Raw genomic sequence first — 16689 nt, forward strand, 5'->3', positions numbered from 1 at the left:
GGGGCATACCCCAGGCGGCTTGGCAGACAGATGGATCTCATACAATTCTATTGTCGGTTCCCGATGGCTCACCTACATAAATATACATAAAACAGAGTGAGCAAGGCTCAGTGAATAATAGCAATGTGAGGAGGTTAGTTAAACGAGCATAGTCTTAGAGAATGTAAATATGCATATCAAACCATACATAGATGTCCTCGTCTCGACCTACAACACAATGCACACAGCATAATATGAGGATATAATCAATCTCTTCCTTTACTTTTTAATCAATTAGTCATATCGGTTATAAACTCATTAGTCCTTAATAGGTCATAATCCATGTCTCAGAAAATATGAGGAATTGATAGGGAAATGGCTTAGACAAAGAAACGGTACAAAATCGGTAGACAGAAAGTGAACAACTTTCACTATTTTGGGCATATCTATTTGTATACAAAGAATTTGAGAGTGCGTCACCACCATTGGAAACTAGACTTCTGGGGCTTGAATTTAGGCTCAAGAATCACTCAAAACGGAGTCCGAATGTGGAAGATATGCTTATTTGAAGTTGGCTGAACAAAGTTGTCCCCGCACGTGCGGGAAACAGGGCCGCACGTGCGGGACCACGTGATTTTTTAGCAAAATCTGGAAATGGATTGCCGCACGTGCGGGAAGACCCGCCACACATGGGGCTCTGGGTCAGTTTTCCTGTCCGAAAATGTTGTTTGCTCTAACTCTTGTTTCTTCCATTTCTAAGCTTGGTTTCCAACTCAAATCACCCAAAAACATATAAAACTAATCGAAAACATGAAATCATAATTGTTTTCTAATTCAAAACATTAAAATACAATAAAGATCCAAGTAAGGAAGATCAATCTCTTAATTTAGTTCTTTTCCAAGACTACTTCTTCCATATTTACATAAATCTCTATTTATATATAATTAACCATGCAAAACCTCAAGATTGGGCTCAACTTCTCATAATCAAGCTCAAGATAAGCAAATATAATGAATTTAACTTTTCAATCAAGCAATTCTAAGGAATCAAGGTTCAATTTTATGAAGAGAGTTCATTTCATTCATAACCCAAGACTCTAATTCATTTACATAATAAATGCTTCATTTAATCCTTGTTTCTTTGTGGTAGAGGAGTTATCTACAAAGATGATGACTAAAGCCACATACCTTATCTTAAATCTTTCCTTTTCCCCTTGATCTCTTCAATTTTCCAAGCTTTATGGTTGATCTTCTTCCTCTGTCTTTAATTCTCTTCAATCATCTTCAAATCCCCATGGATGTTGAGTTTTCTCTTAGAGGAACTTTGCCTCTCCTTCTCTCCTTCTCTCTCACGGTTCTCTTTCTCTCTCCCTTAGATATTTTTGACCCAAAGTGATGAATTCAACAACTCATATATATATATATATATATATATTACACACATAAGCTTATCACAAATAGGGGTAGCCAAATGCACCATTACGAATCGTACAAAATCAAATTTTAATTAAACTTCCCAGATGACTCTAAAAATTATGCTGATCATAAATATGTCCTCTGTTCTGATTTCTGAAACCTCTAAGGCCTTCAATTTGCAATACAAAGTTAACCACCCAAATGTGCATTAACGAATCAGACAAATTAAATTTCCAATTAATTTTCCCAAGTAGCTCTAAAAATTCCCACTAACATATCCAAGTACTAAATGTGATTTCCGAACCCATAAAGGTCACCAATTCGGGTTTTAAAGTCATAACTCAACAGATAATTCTTCAATTAGAAGAAATATAATTAAATTAAAGCATATTAACCCATATGTAAATAACGATAGCTTCTCATACGCATTTTGGGGTCGTTACATTCTCCCTACCTTAAGAAGTTTGGTCCTCCAAACTTGATTCACTCTGACACAAGTCCGGTTCATAAATCCCAATCTTCCACCATAGACCAGTTTCGTCTTGGATATACAACATCCCTTAATTATTGAATAGTTCATAATCCTATACAATCAATTCCAATGAAGTTTGTTCCAAGAGTCACAATTAATTCGTCATTACTGGCTAATTGGTAACCCAATTGATAATAATGCTCAGTAACATCAAATATGATCTTATTATTCATAACCCTCGTACATTTTAAGTTATTAATCCGTAAGTCATAAGTCATATACTCCAAATGGTAACATAACCTCAAGGGTATTTGTGAAGTATTCGAATGCGAGCATCTTATAAGCTATCAATCATGATTCAAATTCTTTAGTTTCATAACAATCCCAAATATCATAATTCTTCAAAGATTAAAGAAATATTCACTACTTAATCGTATTTCAAATGGCACAAGCATTCTGCAACAATTAAACCCAGAATAAACAAATAAGTTCTAAATTAACGACTTTATGGCTCTTGCTCACTAATAAGTTAAGTCTTCATAACAATGGTCTTAGTAAGTCCAGTCCTTAACTTTACTGGAAGCCCAAATAACCAGAATTAAACTCATCAGTTCGAATCGGATTTCTAACAGACTCCAAATAGCAACCCAAATCCCGTAACAAGAGATTACCTTCAGGTTGGACGTCATGATTTCTCTTTCCAAACATAAATTATTAGTAGAATCAAATACAGAGCACCCTCAATTGTGATAATTTCTAACTTATATCAAAATAACAACCACTAAAATTAATGTCTACTTAGAGGGTCTTAAAGTCAACTTCATGACATCAAACACAAAACGTATTAACCATAAAACTACTATGTTCTTGTTCCAATAGCTTCAAAGTAGACTGAGCATCGCATTTAATCCAAATATTGGTTCCATTCATTGTAAGCCACAATTAACTCGTTGAGGCATGATAACAATATTAACTTATCATACATTCTCATACTCTATACAAAAAACATTAAATCAGATCCATAGAAATTCTTAATACATAATATTGGCCTACCAATTTCCTTGCAGTAGTTAGCCCAACATTCATGTATAAGTCACAAATCAGCAATAAAAGACTCTAAAGTGGGTATCTACCACATTAGTTCCATACAAAGGGCATAGAATTCTGGAAGTCATAAACAATTCGCTTAGGTGTATGGTCGATATTTACCCATCACACGCAAAATCACATATTATTCATCTATGTCAGAAATACTGAATTTAATGGATGGTATGACATCTCTAAATAACAGAGATCACATAAATTTTATTCCAATGATCACTCATCATTTTCATTTTTTTTTCACTATAAAGAAATAAGCCTTGAATTAGTCCTCATATAAACATTTCATCCTTAATTAGTAACAGTAAGTTTATGATAGCAATACGATAGGTTCAGAATAAAAACATAACAAGGTAAAATTATGTCCTTCAGACAATGGTGTTCTACAAAAAGGGGTACAATTTTTCTTTTAGTCACATCCATTCACAAGAGTATATGTCCTAATTGAAAGGAGGAACAATACCTCACTTATCACCCCATGACACCAAATGCAAATTAGCTTGGTACATAATATCATACAAAATTATTTATGCACTATAATTCAAAATTTCATATAATATTTTCTTCTGTCAGCATACATACCTTAATTCCCTCAACATACGCTATATCTCTACAGATTAATATACTTAACACCACCAACGTTCTAGTCAAAATTCCAATTTCTCTGTACCACTAACTTCCATAAAATTCCACCTAGTTCCAGGCAGCAATCCTAACATCCCAGCTCTTAAGTACTATGGTTCCATACTTGTTATCGATCACCAACTATCTCAATCACAATAGTTCTAACTCACATAATTCCCAATAATCATAGCTCAAACTCAAATCTCTTTTGTTTTCCATAACTTCAGAGAAAATTAAACATCTAGCATAACCTTGATATCAAATGCAAACCTTGGTCCACAAATTTCTTTATTGCACTAATCCAAATAGCGATTTCCTCACAACTTAATACCTCATTGATAATTAGTTAGGTGGATCCGAAGGTCGAAGGTCACAAATAACTTACATAGGCATGCGAATAATGTTTTCTTACCTTCCCAATATTTACATTAAGGCATCAAATCAAACCCATATAACATTCCAATAAAATAGATCTTCCAAGTAATAAGGAAACTCGCAACACATACTCTTAGCCCGCTAATCCACTCGTTCTATAGCTAAATGATTCAGATAAACGAATGGGTTCCAACTAACATTTTATCCACAATAACTCAAATACATAAAACACCAATCGAAGTGTCTCTATTTATCATAACATTTAACTCAAGTCCCATTTATCCACTTGAAAGGTTCTACACTCTCCAATAGTCATTCAAACATACATAAAACTTCCCACCATATTCTTTGATTCTTCGACGAGTTCACACTTAATTTCTTCCTTTGATCTTATTTCTCATGACAAGTTCACATAATTCTCATCATGTTTGGAAATGTTCTTTCCACCTTATCCAGCTGCCTCTACAAAAACTTAACTTCCATTTCATCCCTACTTCCCATTATCTACTTCTAGAGTCATAAGATGCAGACTGTTAACACGTCGAGTATCATTCATTAGCTGCACCATAACACATAGTGTCACAGACAAGCACACAAGACGTGGGTGGGGCAATTCCTTCATCTCTACTTCTTATATCAAATCATTTCCTAACTCTCAAGTCTCATACCCGTTATTAATCATCACATTTCTCAATTGCCATAATTCCGTACACTTTATTAATCAACCGCAACCTCAGTTTCCCAAAATTCCTCATAGTTTAATTTCACATGTAATCCATATAGAAACTACGTTTAATCTCTGTTCACATCACATTTCTACAACATGCTTATATTCACCTATATTATTCTGATAACACCAATATCCCACATCTTTTATAACCTTAGCCTCAATATCATACTGTAACCCATTCTCATTTCATAACAATTATCAAATCCACCTTAGTCAAAAAATTCAATCGATGAAACAATACATATGGATCTCCCTTTATTACCCCAAAGTCCATAAGAATTCTTATTTTTAATCTCAATACTTAACTCATTGTACAAGCTCACATACATCTTCCAAAATGCACATCATATCATTTCGTTACTAGGTACATGCAACTTAAATGCATTCTAGACACTCTAATGCTCAATGGACATGTGTGTGAGATCATACCTCGTGCTCTGATACCAACTATCAAGACCCAAACCCGCCCCTAAAAGTTTGGTCCATGACCGGTCTGTACATAGGCCTCAAAACAAAATTTTACGAATACTTATTCAAATACGGGGCCTTAAGCAGAAGCAAATATCAACATAAAGATAACGTCCATTGAGCTTGTGCATACATGATGAAATAAATAAATTTAAGCATTTAAGTACACTTCCATATTTACATAAACAATCATAGAATTTATGTAGATCTCACACACACTTACATAAGACTCATAAATTACATAACTCCCAGTAATCAAAATTAAGGCCTCAACACGGAGGCATACCCTAGGCGGCTTGGCAAATAGGTGGATCTCATACAATTCTAGTGTCGGTTCCCGATGGCTCACCTACATAAATATACATAAAAAGGAGTGAGCAAGGCTCAGTGAATAATAGCAATGTAAGGAGGTTATTTAAACGAGCATAGTCTTAGAGAATGTAAATATGCATATCAAACCATACACAGATGTCCTCGTCTCGACCTACAACACAATGCACGCAGCATAATATGAGGATATAATCAATCTCTTCCTTTGCTTTTAAATCAATTAGTCATATCGGTTCTAAACTCATTAGTCCTTAATAGGTCATAATCCATGTCTTAGAAAATATGAGAAATCGATAGGGAAATGGCTTAGACGAAGAAACGGTACAAAATCAGTTGACAGAAAGTGAACAACATTCACTATTTTTGGCATATCTATTTGTATACAAAGAATTTGAGAGTGAGGCCACCACCATTGGAAACTAGACTTCTGAGGCTTGAATTTAGGCTCAAGAATCACTCAAAACGGAGTCCGAATGTGGAAGATATGCTTATTTGAAGTTGGCTAAATAGAGCTGTCCCCGCACGTGCGGGACCACGTGCTTTTTTAGCAGAATCTGGAAATGGATTGCCGCACGTGCGGAAAGACCCACCACACGTGCGACTCTGAGTCAGTTTTCCTGTCCGAAAATGTTGTTTGCTCTAACTCTTGTTTCTTCCATTTCTAAGCTTGGTTTCCAACTCAAATCACCCAAAAACATATAAAACTAATGGAAAACATGAAATCATAATTGTTTTCTAAATCAAAACATTAAAATACAATGAAGATCCAAGTAAGGAAGATCAATCTCTTAATTTAGTTCTTTTCCCAGACTTCTTCTTCCATATTTACATAAATCTCTATTTATATATAATTAACCATGCAAAACCTCAAGGTTGGGCTCAACTTCTCATAATCAAGCTCAAGATAAGCAAATATAATGAATTTAACTCTTCAATCAAGCAATTCTAAGGAAACAAGGTTCAATTTTATGAAGAGAGTTCATTTCATTCATAACCCAAGACTCTAATTCATTTACATAATAAATGCTCCATTTAATCCTTGTTTCTTTGTGGTAGAGGAGTTATCTACAAAGATAATGACTAAAGCCACATACCTTATCTTAAATCTTTCCTTTTCCCCTTGATCTCTTCAATTTTCCAAGCTTTATGGTTGATCTTCTTCCTCTGTCTTTAATTCTCTTCAATCATCTTCAAATCCCCATGGATGTTGAGTTTTCTCTTAGAGGAACTTTGCCTCTCCTTCTCTCCTTCTCTCTCACGGTTCTCTTTCTCTCTCCCTTAGATATTTTTGACCCAAAGTGATGAATTCAACAACTCATATATATATATATATATATTACACACATAAGCTTATCACAAATAGGGGTAGCCAAACGCACCATTACGAATCGCACAAAATCAAATTTTAATTAAACTTCCCAGATGACTCTAAAAATTATGCTGATCATAAATATGTCCTCTGTTCTGATTTCTGAAACCTCTAAGGCCTTCAATTTGCAATACAAAGTTAACCACCCAAATGTGCATTAACGACTCAGACGAATTAAATTTCCAATTAATTTTTCCAAGTAGCTCTAAAAATTCCCACTAACATATCCAAGTACTAAATTTGATTTCCGAACCCATAAAGGTCACCAATTCGGGTTTTAAAGTCGTAACTCAACAGATAATTCTTCAATTAAAACAGATATAATTAAATTAAAGCATATTAATCCATATGTAAATAAAGATAGCTTCTTATACGCATTTTGAGGTCGTTACATGAACTATGCGCAAAACCAGAAGAACCGCCGGTTCAACCGGAATAACCAGCGAACCGGTCACATGTTGACATACGAACTGGCCGGGTTTGAAGAATTGAAGTTTCTTTCAAAAATATGTTGTGAAGAAATCTTGAACATGGAACAAGCGCATAAAAAACAAACACTCAAACCAATAAGTCATCAACACAATTGTTGATAATGTAATAAGTATATATATATATTCAATATTATCTTAATTATTTTTACTAAAAATCAATGTATAAAAAACGTAAAATAAATTTTAAGAAAAATCAACAGCAAGAAAAATCAGCTCACACTATAAGAAAAATCACTATTGGCGGCTAAAAAATCACATTTCGTCACTGAAAGTATAGCATTTGGCAACTAAAAATGCATTAGTAGCCAAAAAGTAAAGATTTTTGGCGACTAAAAAAATTTAGTAGCCAAAAGTATAGGTTTTGGCGACTAAAAATCTGTTTGGTCGCCGATATATGGCCTTTAGCGACTAAAAAAATTTTAGTAGACAAAAGTAAGGCCTTTTGGCGACTAAAAAAAATTTAGTAGCCAAAAGTGAGGCATTCGGCGACTAAAAATCTATTTGGTCGCCAAAAACGAGGCTTTTACAGACTAAAAAAATTGTAGTAGCCAAAAGTAAGGCCCTTTGGCGACCAAAAAAAAATTAGTAGCCAAAAGTGAAGCATTCGGCGACTAAAAACATGTTTAGTAGCTGAAAGTGACGCTTTTTGGCGACTAAACAAAAGTGGTAATTTTAAAGCGGGAATTTTTTTTTTAACGACTAAAAAATAATTAGTAGCCAAAAATATAGAATTGGCGACTAAAATTGTGTTTAGTCGCCAAAAGTGGTGTCCTTTTTTTTTCTACTAAATAATTTATTTTTACATAAATTATGTTCAATAAAAAATAATTATGTTTTTATATATACTTTTATATTAATACGGGTCTACGTATTATATAAATAATATATGTTGCATATATAATTATATGATGTTATGGAGGCGTAATGGAAAGAGTATGTTGTATAAGGTTTATGGTGTGGGAGGTTGATGGTTTGAATCTCCACAAGAGTAGGGTGTAATTTTTTTTTTTCGGAATGAGCTTTTGGCGACTAAATCTGTTTGGTCGCCGATTCCTTGAGTATTGGCGACTAAAAATTAGTCGGTAAATGTATAATTTAAAAAAATATAATTGACTATTGGCAACTAAAAATTTAGTCGCCAAATGTATAATTTAAAAAATATAATTGACTATTAGCGACCAAAGTTTTAATCGCTAAAGACTTGCTTTTTGGCGACTAAAAGTTTTTTAGTCGCCAATACTTTTCCCGACTATTTTCCAGCAACCAAACCGGCGACTAAAAAATTTAGACGGGGAAACTTAAAAACCGACTTTTAGTCGCCAAATGTGTTTTTTCTTGTAGTGTCATATGGTGTCTGTAACTCTGCAAGAAAAATCAACAGCAAATGCTTTGGATTATTTCCAACAAAATTAATTACTTCAAAGTCTTTTTGAGAATTGCTCTCCTACTTTATTTCTCAACTATTTTCTAGTGCTTATAAACTTGCTGTTTCTTCGAATGCGCCTCGTGGCCATTTCTCTCCTTGGTTTGGTCTGTGCCTGCATGATAACAAGATCAAATATATATATTTTTGTCATGGTTAATATTATAGTACTATTAATTAACTGTCAATTTATGTGGATTACTTGCAGATGTCATTTCCGAATCCTATGATCATTTACATGGTGCTTTGATGAATAGTGATGCTTCGGTTAGGCCAGCCAGAAGACAATGCCCCAGTAGATGTGTTCTGAACTATCACTCCTCTTTTTTTTTTTGATCGGCAAAGAAAATCTTTATTGATGGAAGTATGCAAGAAGGATACAGGACATCAATAAAGAGGAGCTTGGAGCTAACTGAAGCTCCAAGTGCCAGTTGGTGAGAAACCAACAACAAAACAAAAAAGAAACAGAAGAGAAGCATAACAGACTAACTAAACTTCACCCAAGCTACACAGCAGGGAAGCATTACAGACTACAGCATCACCAATCCACACTACTAACAAATGAGGCTTAAGGAACAAAACCACTGCTGCTACCAATCCACTCTACTAATAAATCTGGACAGCATCTTAACCGAAAGGAGCAAAACCGCTGACTACAACACTGCCAAGCAACACCCAAGATTGCAGATAAGAGAGCGGAGCAGATCAAACTAGTCACCGAAGCTGTACATTGCACAACAGACCAAACCTGCAGCAAAATAGGGTGAATATAACAGCAACACTGCAGAGGCATTCACAGACCAAAATGATTTTACCAAAACAGAACTAACAGTAGAAGCAGTCCCTAACAACACGAAATAGAACTGTTCAGAGGCACCCACAGACCAAATTAGAACAACAGGCAGTGCATGTGCTTTGACCAGAATTAGACTGCCAGAACACAGATAGAGCACTGATGCACAGCTAGTACAAACCAGCAGACAGCAGACAGAACAAAATAGCAGGCAGAACAAAATAACACACTAACAGAACACCAATGCAGCAGACAGCATCAACCTAGATAGCACTAAACTGTCTAAACTGAAACTAGAGCACTAAACTCCGCCCCTAATCTGTCTCCAATTGTAGACGAGATCATCAACTGAGTATGGGAATTCTTTAATGGAAGCTTTGAGCCAAATGGCATATCTGAATTTTATGAGATCTAGCAGTCCTGAAGAAGAGGGTTGTGCATTAGAAAATACACAATCATTTCTGAGTTTCCAAATAGACCATAGTACAATTAAGGGGATTGCTCTCCATATTAGTCTGTCAAAATTATAGAATTTCCAGCTCATCCACCAATAAAGCAGGCCATCTACAGACTTAGGAATACACCAATGTAGGCCCCAATCCTCAATAACCACTGACCAGATTGACCAAGAGAAAGAGCAATGAAGCAGTACATGGGGAGCAGTTTCTACTTCAAAGTTGCAAAAGTGGCAGAGGGGAGAAGCATTGCTGTCAAGAGTACCAATCTTGAGCAGAAAGTCAGAACATTTGATTCTAGATTTCCAGGCTAGCCAGGTGAAAAAAGATACTCTGGGGGGCAATAATGAATTCCAAATAAATTTGCTAACCTTGAGATGGGGGCCAAAGAGAGATGAGTGGTGAGAATAGAGAGCAGAAGCAGAGAAGCTCTGACCAGAATTTGTGCACCATACTAAGCAGTCTTCACGATCCAAACACAGAGATGGAGCAGAGGATAAGAGAGCATTCAATCTCACCTCTTCAGCCAATTCCCATGAATATAACTCTCTTCTATGGGGGGAGATTCCAAACAAATGGACTTGACCTCCTTGCGTAATAATGATTGAGGGAACCTTCCTTATCATTTGACAAATTGAAGAGGAGAGGAAAAGAAGATTTCAAACAGAAGCCACCACACCAACTATCAAACTAAAATCTGATTCTAGTGCCATTCCCAACCTTGAAACCACATTGGCCCACAAAGAAATTAAAGATCGGCCTATTGAGAGCCCCTATTGTGAGGATGTCCCTCCAGACTCTAGAGTGCTTGTATGAGAGACCCAAAGGAGGGAGCCAACAGGAGTTGTTAATTTTATATTTGCTGCACACAATTGACCTCCAGAGAGCATTGGTTTGAATGCCAAACTTCCACCACCATTTGAGAAGGAGACAAACATTAACATCTCTAACCCTTCTAATGCCAAGTCCCCCTTGATCAATTCTCTTTGTAACCTCCTCCCATTTCAGTAAATGCACTTTCCTTTTAAGATCACTACTATCCCATAAGAAGGCAGCCTCTATCCTTTCTATTTCCTTAGCCACTCCTTCAGGCATTTTAAACATGGAAAGGAAGCAAATCGGTAAGCTAGATAGAGTGGACTTGATTAAGGTTAATCTACTAGCAAAGGACAACAGTTTTCTCTTCCAACCTGACAGTCTGGCCTTGATTTTTTCAATTACAGGCTTCCAAGTAGATTTCCTTCCAGGATTTGCTCCTAGAGGCAGCCCCAGAAATTTTAGTGGAAGACTCTGTACTTTGCAATTGAGAATAAAAGCATAGGTGTTTAAACAGCCTTCATCTACACCAACACCACAGACGACACTCTTATGGTAATTAATTTTGAGGCCAGATAATACTTCAAAGCATCTGAGAACCCTTTTAATGGATACCAATTGAGCACAATCAGCTTCACAAAAAAGGATCGAATCATCGGCAATTGCAAATGTGAGATAAGTACATTGTTAGATCCAACAACTACCCCTTTGAGAATGCCAAAATTGAGGGCTCTGACTAGAAGAATGTTAAGACCTTCCACCACAATGTTGAATAGAAAAGGTGAGAGCGGGTCTCCCTGTCTAAGGCCCCTATGAGGTGAAAATTCCTCAGTTGGTGAGCTATTCACTAAAATGGAGATTCTAGCTGTAGAGACACAAATCTTCATCCAAGTGATCCATTTATCCCCTAAACCAAAACTGCCCATCAAAGAAAATAAGAATTCCCAGTTGACAGAGTCAAAAGCTTTCTCGAAGTCCAATTTGAGAATCAACCCTTGCTTTTTGACCTTCTTCCAACCATCCACTACCTCATTAGCAATAAACACCCCATCCAGAATATTTCTCCCTCCCAAGAATGCTGTCTGTGTTTCACCAATGATTGAGGGGAGCACTGACTTTAATCTGAATGCAAAGACTTTGGCCAAGATTTTGTAGATAGATCCCACAAGACTAATAGGTCTGTAGTCAGATAGACCAATAGGGTTGTCCACCTTGGGAATAAGGGTGATAAATGAGCTATTGATGCCATATGCAAGCCTGCTGTTAGAATGAAACTCTTTGAAAAATTGCATTATGTCCAGCTTCATAACCTTCCAGAATTTCTGATAACACAATAGGTTGAACCCATCAGGGCCTGGAGCTTTGTTATTGTTACAGTCTTTGATTGCTGCAAGTACCTCAGCTGCACTGAACTCAGCTACCAAATGTTGAAAGACATATTCTGGGTCAATGGTGTTGAATACCCCTGACAAAGAGGGCCTGCTAACCCATGATTCAGAGAATTGGGCCTTAAAGTGAAGGAGAACTTGTTGCCTAACTCTGGTAGGATCCTCAATGGACACTCCATTTACTGAAATAGAGTTGATGAGATTTCGATTCTGCCGAGAACTTGTAACTACATGAAAAAACCTACTGTTTTTATCCCCATTGATAGCCCAATTCAATATGGATTTTTGATGCCACATCCATTCTACCATTCTGTATAGCTTCCACAACTCACCTTTAACCTCCCTTCTTCTTGCCTTTTCTGAAGCACTCAGTGCTTTTTGCTCTGCAGTGATATCCAGAGCATGTAATTCATCTTCTGAAGATTTTATTTTAGAAGCCATATTGCCAAACACCTGAATGTTCCAAGATTTTAAGACTTGCTTCAGATGCTTTAGCTTTTGGGAGAGTATATACCCAGACCAGCCAACAAAAGAGGTATCTGACCATGATGAGGCAAATAACTGAGCAAAGCTGGGATGAAGAGTCCACGCATTTAGGAACCTGAAGGGTTTTGGCCCCCAATCTTTGGTATCCTCCATCATTAATAAAGGGCAATGGTCTGAGATTAGCCTGGGTAAACCCCACAATTTCATTGAGAAATTAATCATCCATTCAGGACTTAGTAAAATCCTATCAATTCTGCTCCATTTCTCTGATTCCTGGGCATTGCACCATGTGTATCTCCTCCCATGAAGTGGTAAATCATGAAGCTCACTATTGCAAATGAATTCATTAAGATGCTTCATGCCCCTGTCTCTCCTAAAGCAACCAACTCTTTCACTAATATGGCTAATTTCATTAAAATCACCACCCATGCACCAAGGAAGAGGGAAAAGGGATTTAAGCTTTAGGACATTAGCCCAAAAAGAAGATCTGGCACCAACATCATTGGGGGCATGAATATTAAGTAGGACACAGTCAAAAGTGTTATATAAGGAACCTGAGAGTAAGATGTACCTCCTATTACAGCAGCAGCCAGAGAGTGTGAAAACTGCAGGATCCCAAATATATAGCAGGCCTCCAGCTGTTCCTTCAGGATCAACAGACATAAACTCCATATTTTTACTTCCCCATAGCCTTTTAGCATCACCATCTGATATAATTGCCCTTTTGGTTTCTTGAAAAAAAACAATATCAACATTTCTGTCCTTTAGGAGCCTCTTGATTCTACCCTATTTTTCCACCTTCCCCATACCCCTGATATTCCAAGATATTAACTTCATGATAAACCCATTGATTCACTCACAAGGCCCTACTCCTTCCCTTTACTGCTGGGCCTTCCCCTCTTTGGCAATTTTCTCCTTGTCTTTAAGTTCTAATTCAACGATTTTGTTGAGCACAATGCCCTCCTTCCCATGGTAGTCTATTCCAAGAGACTTCCCTAATTGAATTGTAGCTGCAGCTTCAGAAAGAATCTGGTTTCTCAGAGAAGAATCACCTGCAAATGAATTAGACTGGGCTAGAGCTTTAGCAGCAGGCATGTAGATAACAGATTTAGTATAGTGCTTCTTGGCTGCATTGTTTGTGTACGCATGAATCCTAGCAAAGCTAGTGAACCCCTCCATTTGTGACTTCATCTTCCCTTTATTCCTCAAGTTTCGCTGGTGATCTTTGCTGGAGGCTGAGATTGAGTCTTGGACTGACTGTGTATGAGCAAAATTACTCCTCATACACGGGTTTAAGTTGGACAAAGGGCCAGAAAGTAACCCATTATCTGATGCAGGTACATTGGGCCTACAAGAAGAGCCATTGGAATGAATGGGCCTGCAATCGACGGGCTGCTTTTCAAAGTGGGCCAAGTCCACTTCTAAATTGATGCCGGGTCCACTACCAGCACTTACTTCATTCATACAACGTATAAACCCAGGTGTATAAACTTGTTCAATACACTTTTGTCTCTCACCATTGCTATTTGAAAAGTGGTCAGCCTTTTCCATCAAATCTATCAGAGGCCTCTCAGCACACGCTCCTCCTCTGTTTACGCCTCCATCACAGGGTGTCTCCTCAACCATTGTGTCCATCGGACACGCAAGCTCAGCACCAAACATGGCCTTAACCGCTGCCACCTCATCATCTTCTTCCCTTTCCTTACCATCTATCACTGGAAAATTCACTTCCTCAACACTGCAACAGGTTGCAAGAGAATTGGACTCGTACATGCCATCTGGTTGGAGGTCTTCACACACAAAAATCTTATGATCTTCACCATTGCAGTCCAAAGTTAAAGATTTAGCAATAAATTCCATATTTGAAGTGGCAATCCTGATCCTGGCGTGGGGTAAAAAGATGGTTACTGTCTTTTAAACTACTTCACATATTTGGATTTTGCATGTAGCATGTGTGAAACTTCCATTTTGCTTCATTCCTTCATGAATTCTCAAAACCTCTTTGCTGCTTGCGGACATATCTGAAGGAAGATGTATGGATCTATTTTAATTTACTATGCATAGGGGTAAAAAGATGGTTACTGTCTTTTAAACTACTTCACATATTTGGATTTTGCATGTAGCATGTGTGAAACTTCCATTTTGCTTCATTCCTTCGTGAATTCTCAAAACCTCGTTAGTGCTTGCAGACATATATGAAGGAAGATGTATGGATCTATTTTAATTTACTATGCATATTTGTGTTTGAACTCTCAACTCCAAAATCTAATGGTTACCAATGAAAATAAACAAAAAGGAAGCATTCTAGAAAGGCTGAGGGTTCATGGGGATCACCACATGTCCGTTTCGGCGATCGAAACACTTTATTTTGTAGGACTCGCACTGTATATCATCTATGAAAAAAATTAAATCGATTTAATAATTGTAATTTTTTATTTTATTATATTTGTTTATGAAAAGAATGGTTGAACTATTTTAAAAAGTATATTTGTTTACATTTTCAGAGACTTAAGCGATAAAATAAAAAAGGTTATAATTATTAGATTTTTTGAATTTTTTTTTTTATAAATATGCATTGAGGAGGGACAAAGTAGATCAAGAAATGAGGACCACGGGATCCTGCTGTGGTGTTGAGTTTTTGTTTTGATAATCTGAATAGTTCATCTTGTAAGATTCGTTGAGTAGATAATTCATACGAAATATCAAAATGATTGAACATTTATAGTTTTGTAATAAGAGCACATTTGTTTTTAAAAAATAAATGATTAACATGATCTTGATAATTTTTTTTTGAAATAATTAGAATATGATTATAGGGTTATAGAGCTGCGATTAATTTGATCTTTTACATGAATAATATATTTTTAGACTATCAAAAAGAATTTGAAAAAAGTCTCTACTAGGACACCATAGCAGGATACCCTAATCCAAAAATAAGAGGGCATGGTTTAAATCAGAAACAAAGTTGGAAAATTTGTTACTTTTGTATTGGTAAGATTTTAGTTTATTCGTGAGGTTTGGAAAATGTTTTCATTTTTATTAAATAAAAAATATTTTTGTTCTAAATTAGCTCATGTTGGGTTGATTGTGAATTTATTTATTTTATTGCATCAAACATTAGAAAATAGTGAAAGTATTTTCAGTGTTAATATTCCCTTTGCATTTTATGTTTTAGGGTTCTATCAACAAAATTGGTTGTACTTTCCAGCAACCTTGCAACTATTAATTTATAACTAATGTTTTCACTTGCATGAATTTTATTTGATAAATGTACACCATACAATTTGACAAAAAATTTAAAATGTGTACAACAAAAGCATGTGTGTAGGATCAGAAGTGAGAGAATTTGACTTGTGTCACATGATCATCAACAACTCATGGTCGACACACCAAGGTCACACGTGTTATATTGGTCTTGTTTAGTGAAACTTCTTTTATGACTTGCTTAATTTTAAGAATCTTTTAGTGTATATTTTAATTATCGGATTGACTTAAAATCTTTTATTAATGGCCTGATAATCATTGGTAAATAAGTAGATACTTTAAGATGTTATTGGACTTGTTTAATGTAAGCTCTTAGAAATTAAAAATTGATATTCAGAAGTAAAAAATACTTTTTTCCCCCTAATTTTTAAATAATCAATTTTTTATTAAAATTTATTGAAATTATTTTACTTAATAAGCATAAATTGTATCAAATAGTCTGGCACAGACTTTTAAAATAATTTTTTTTGAGAAATTACAACAACAAAAAAAATCCATGGTATAACTCTTGTAACAAAATAAACAGTCAGTTTTTAATTTTATCAATTTAAATCCTAATTTTTTTTATTTATTTTCAATCTAAACCATCTGCCTATTTCCATTAAGTAAAATTGTTGAAAAAAATATATATTTTAGTCATTAAACTTAACAAATCAAAAGAAAAAAAAAATTAGGATTTAAGTTGACAAAATTAAAAAATCAAGACTTA

The 16689-nt window shown here is 35.7% G+C and overlaps 1 protein-coding gene across 1 annotated transcript in view; it reads left to right on the forward strand.

The window, feature by feature from the left end:
• LOC114272242 (putative 26S proteasome regulatory subunit p27) overlaps positions 1-16689 on the forward strand; it is a 116474-nt gene that overhangs the window by 1058 nt on the left and 98727 nt on the right. The gene's annotated exons all lie outside the window — the stretch shown is intronic.

Source organism: Camellia sinensis, chromosome 4 (assembly GCF_055761805.1).
Source record: "Camellia sinensis isolate YWXY chromosome 4, ASM5576180v1, whole genome shotgun sequence".
Classification (NCBI taxonomy): Eukaryota; Viridiplantae; Streptophyta; class Magnoliopsida; order Ericales; family Theaceae; genus Camellia; species Camellia sinensis.